Raw genomic sequence first — 6,000 nt, forward strand, 5'->3', positions numbered from 1 at the left:
AGTACTTTGCCACTTTGAACTCCAAACGAACTCTGCTTTTGAACACTCTGCTGGCAGGTTAGAGGTGACAATCTCACAGGGACCTTTCTCTGCCAAGCCTGGCTTGACACCAGTTTTCAGATCAATGAATCTTTACTTGTGGGCATATTTACTCCAACTAAAAGCAAAAAGATGGTCATTGGAAGTGGATTTATAAGCATGGTTTTACCTTTAACTTATTAAGGGCCAACATTCCATGTGACAAACTAGTCCTCTGTCCTTTATTGTGGGCCTTTTGGAAACTATTACAAAAAACCTATAATGGCAAACTAGGTTGAACAATAATTTGGTGATCCTAATTTATCTTTTCTGCTTTGAAATAAACTTTAGGATAATTTTCCCTTTTAAACTTTTCTTTGTCTGGGAGGCCTGCCACTACCCACAAGTTACCAAATTTTTCACAAAGTGTAGGCCATTTTTAATCCCTTTTCAAAAGCCAGTTTAATTTGCATTTAAGTGCTTCATTGAAACACTGGGCAACATCCTTTTTGTCTTGGCTGAAAGTTTGAACATACTCTATGTACCTACAAATGCATTAGACAGCCACAAGGATCATTTTTACCTGTAATTTACCCTGCAAAATATCTAGCGGAGTACTGTTTTTGCTTATCTCTGTAATCCCATACATATCTGTAAGTATTCTGCAAGCTCTTGTTCCTCATTTTTTTAAGTCTAGATTTTTTAAATTGCTACAGAATTAAATTTAGCAAAACCATAACTTAATTGTCATCTTTTACACCCATCTTCGTGGAACTGGAAAAAGCAATATTAGTGAGGGTAGAGAAATATTCATCCTCATGAGAAATTCACTTTCAGCCTCCATAACAGTGAGAAAACACAGGCTCTCCACATTATCCACACTAGTGTTTTATTATAACTCACTCAGAACAACATCATAATGGACTAAAAGTGAATCAGTCACAATTGACGCATCAACAGTAATTAATTAAATATATAAAGAATGTACTAAAGTCATTTTGGGGTTACTCATACAAAGCCAAATGCTTATGAATCATGTTTTAATTTCCCCACCAAAGAAACTAGAAATGGAGCTGTGATTCAAGTGGTACTTGAGCAAAAGTACTTAAGGAGAGGGGCTAGGCTTTGAGTTCAAGCTATAAGACTTCTACCCACACACAAAGAAAATGTATTCCCAAATATGTGTTCTTTCATTTTTTCTGAATGTTTCATGAACTTGGGGATGAAAGATGATGAGACAGATTTTACTCCTGTACACATTTTGTAATAAACCAGGGACAACATCCAGGCCCAGAATTCAAGACCCACGATGGAAAAAGAAAGAAAGAAAGAAAGAAAGAAAGAAAGAAAGAAAGAAAGAAAGAAAGAAAGAAAGAAAGAAAGAAAGAAAGAAAGAAAGAAAGAAAGAAAGAAAGAAAGAAAGAAAGAAAAAGAAAGAAAGAAAGAAAGAAAGAAAGAAAGAAAGAAAGAAAGAAAGAAAGAAAGAAAAAGAAAGAAAGAAAGAAAGAAAGAAAGAAAAAGAAAGAAAGAAAGAAAGAAAGAAAAAGAAAGAAAGAAAGAAAGAAAGAAAGAAAGAAAGAAAGAAAGAAAGAAAGAAAGAAAGAAACAAGGAAAAGAAAATATAGGGAAGGAAACATACAATAATTCAACACTTTAACCCAGGAAATTAGAAGGGTTCCTGTAGTTTATGGAAGGTTTTAAATACATAATAATTACTCATGAAGTAGACTAGGGAATGGTGTACTTGGTAAGCAGCATCAAAAATCTACTGAAGAGTAATCTTTGTTTTAATAAGACCAAGAAAACACAGGATGAGCAATTTCCATCTGTAATGTACTGCTGAGTAGAACTCAGAAAGAAATCAGATTTAAATGAGATAAGACTTTGTAAAGCAATTACACCAAAGAAAGCAAGAGCAAATCTGGGTGCTGGTGGTTTACACCATCTATCCTAACTATTCAGGAGGCTGAGATCTGAGGATCAATGATTAGCTTCAAACCATTATCCAAACCATAATCATCAGAGTTCAGGGCCATAGAAGTCCAGCTTTAGAGATTTATTTTTAATCCACATGTAATGTCCAAGAGTTAGGGTTCATTCACAGATATGAGATGTCACCGGTGCTGCCCCAGCCCCCACCTTGTTGTAGCTGAGTAGCAGGACAATCATATTCCCTCACAGGGTGCCTCACCATCCCAGAGAATGAAGATTGCAGACTATCCCCCAGAATGCTCCAGTGTCAAAACAAAATAGTAAAATATTAACCCAGATAGAATAGACACACAGAAGTAAAGGAGATCTCACCAAGGCAGTTTAGATCTGTGAGGAAGGGAGCCTAGACACTCTACCCAGAATCAAGCAGGCATGCCAGGCAGGGTGGCCCTTGAGCTTTTTATCCTAACATAAGGATTTGTGATGTCTCTGAGCCACAGTAGGGGTTGGGCTCACATTCTTTGATTGACTCTCAGGGACTGATTTAAGGAATGTGGTAAGCATTCTGTCTGAAAAAGAGTCTGTTCTTTTAACTCCATTGGTAAGGAATCATACCCTTGACACAGCTGACTGGTTATGAACAACTCAGCTGATGGTTACAGTTTGAAGTTAAGCTGTGAATTATTCCAGTAAATGTGTGTTAACAAATGGTAACTTGCTGCAAGTTGGAGACACTTTGGTTTGACAGCATAGATTGCTTTTTGTCAAAATAGCTACAAGAAAATGCAGATTACAAATGCTCTATAACTTAAGAACTGTGCAACTTTATTTCACAAAATTTCGGAGAGTCTATTTCTGGTAATCAAACACCCATTAACAAAAAAGACCAGAATTAAATGAGATATTATTCTATGCAAACTACTCACAGATTATTTTTTGTATTTTTGTTGTTCTTGTTTGTGAGGCTTGAATTTAGAGCCTGGACATTATCCCTGGGTTCATTTTGCGCAAGGAAGGTGCTCTACAACCAAAGCAGTGGTTTTCTGGTGGATTATTGGAGATAAGAGTGTCTTGGAATTTCCTGTCTGTGCTGGCTTTGAACTGAGATCCTCAGAATTCAGCCTCCTGAGTAGCTAGGATTATTAGGCATGAGCCACCAGTACCTATCTTACTTTTGTATTTTCTAACTTACACTCAAACATGCAACAAGAACATGCATTTTAGTGTCAGCTAATTGTGCTTAACCATCCTTTAATTGAGAGTAAGAAATTAATGGAATGTCTAAGCCTGCTCAATATGATAGTCACTAGTGAATAATACATAGTTATTAGACATGTAAACATGTGGTTAGTACACAGGACTAACAGTACACAGTTGGCTGCAGTTGGGGCCAGGTGAGATAGAGGAGCACAAACAAACTGTGTATTAGAGAAGGGCCCTGGCAACTTTACTATTCTAATATCAAGACAAAGGCTCGTTCAATCCCTGTTCTCTCTTATGGGAACATGGTACACTAGGTGTGGGATAGAGACCTGGGAGGTAGGGGGGACAGATTCAGAACCAGATTAGAAACTTGCAGTAACGAGTGAGTGAATTGTGAGACTAGCACAGTCTGGCAGTCTGGAGGACTGGATGGATTATTTGGAGGGTATTTTTGTGATGTAAAAATATGTGGACCAAGTTGTAATATGAGGAAAGAGACCAGAAAATGATGCAGTATCCAGTATCCCTGCTGTCTGTCACTCATTCATCCCCTAAGCTCTGTGGTCTGATCCCTCCATAGTCCCAGCAAAAGATAGACTATGACAGTGGTCTGTCAAGTGATCCACTTAGGATCACTTGGTGATTGTAATTGTGTGATGGAAGGTGTTGTCTTGAGCTGTCTCCAGTACAATTGTGGAGGCACCCAACTAGAGCTAATCCTCCTTATCAGCTCAAGTAGGCAGGTTAGATGGGGAGGGCAAAAAGGAGCTGGTGCTGCCCTGCTCCCCAAGTAGGTATGTAGATGGAGGAGGACTGTAAGAGCAGGTCTCATGGTGACTCCACCCACTGTGTCTGGATCACAATGATCGCACAATGCATTCCTATTTCTAGCTGACCAATAAGATACAAGAATCAAGGCCACTCCCACATTCTGTGCTGCCTAGCACCACTGGCATTTCCCTCTATTGGCTCATACCACTACAAGCAAGTGAAGGAAGTAAAGGTGCTGTGGTGACTGGGTGAATTTCAGAGATCCTGTAGGAAGTGAGTGATTGCAAGAATAGAGGTGATTTCATAAAGCCTGGGAATATGGCCTTCTACCTTCCCCATCCCAGTGCTGGGATATCTAACCAAACCAGACACGCATGCACATTAAAATTTTCTTTAGGCAAGAAACTACAGAAAGAGTATCTGGAGAGGAATTGTCCTGGTGGACCCACGAAACCAACAAAAAGAAAACTGAAAACAGAGGTAACCTCAAAACAAACACTACTGGGGACTGTAAATCTACCAAGGGTGAGACCAAAGACTATGCAGGCCCAGAATCTTCCTCTGGTTCCTTTTCTGCTAGTGTCCTTTCCTCTGACACTGGAATCACTAACAATATGTCAGAAGTCCTATTCACCCCAAGAGAGCAACAAATAAATAAACAAAGGTAATAGGAGAGCAGGCCTGGCTGGAGAGAAAGCTAGAGACCATGAAAGAATTAATGAACAAATTAAGGCTGGAGAGAGACCATGTTACAGAGGACTTGAAGGTGGAGAGGTCCATGAGGAAAGACAAAGATGCACCAACTGAGAGATGAGAGATGAGAATGAGCAATGGGTGCGATAAGTGTTTGACCTAGAGACAAACATGGTAGAACTTCAAAGGCAGTTGGCAGAGCTGCCCTCCCAGCAGCAGTCTGCAGGACCACCTCAGACCAAGCTACAGCTGCCAGGCAGGATCTATTAGTTGCAGAAGTAGCAAGAGAAATGGGAGAAGCAGTGTTACAGTCAAAGGCAGGAAAACTAGATCCTCAGTCTCCAGTATCTTTAGCAGCAGGAGTGGCTGTGTTAACTGGAGCAGCAGGGAAAGGCCTGGGATCTGCATGAGCTCTTCAAGACAATGGGAAGTTTACACATACATGAGGCATGAGATGCACAATTTTGGATAACCTAGAGATCAAAAAGCAGCTGGGCCAGCTGCAGGATGCCTTCCACAGGCTAAGAAAGCGAAGGAGGAGCTCTAGTGTGCTGCACTCAGAGCTGCAGGTGGAGGAAGAAGCTGGACCAGCAAAAGGAGAAGTTAGAAGAATGGAAAAAGATGGCTGAGTTAAGGAGCCAAGTGGCTCAGAATCTCAGGAGCTTCATGAACAGCTTCAGGAGCTCAGAGTTACCTGTGAACAGCACAGGGCCTACAATTTGCAGCTGACCTTAAAGAATGAGGCCTTGCTGCAACACTTGCAGAAGCAGACCCAGCTGCTGGACAAAGTTGGAGGATCAAGAAGGTCCATCAAAAATTACACAACACTTTTGATGTGCCTTAAAACCACCAGACAGAATCAGGAGCAGCTATGGGCCCCAGCTGAGCTTTCTGGCTTTCACTAGAGAAGGAGGAGTTAGCAAAATGAAAAGGGGGTGACTCTATTTGTTGTGACTGTCCTAGAGGACAGACAACCCAAAGACCAGATGGGATTTTTATCTTTATCCATTGATGAATTAAAGGAGGTGAAGCTCAGCCAGCAGCTGAAGGAGCGACAGACCTACTGTGGGTGCCTGGCCAATCTAGTAGTCAAGAGCCAGAGAAAACTGAAGCAGTAGGGTTTCTTCTCCAGGAGTTGAAGCCATGGGATAGGAAGCAGGACACACAAGTGCCCAAGAAGACCCTGAAATTCTTTATCCACAAGCTGCCTTGAAATGGTGGGCTACCAGATGCAAGTGGATAAACTCCAACATGGATGCAGCCAGCTGTCAAAACCTCTCAGCACCATTGAAAATCCATAGATTTCTATAAAGAACAGAATGAAGTACTGGATGAGCTATATCAGAAGAAAAATGAGTGTGTCAACCAGCTCTTCCAGGAGGA

Source organism: Dipodomys merriami, unplaced genomic scaffold, assembly GCF_024711535.1.
Source record: "Dipodomys merriami isolate MVZ:Mamm:240054 unplaced genomic scaffold, mDipMer1.0.p SCAF_1498, whole genome shotgun sequence".
Taxonomy (NCBI): Eukaryota; Metazoa; Chordata; class Mammalia; order Rodentia; family Heteromyidae; genus Dipodomys; species Dipodomys merriami.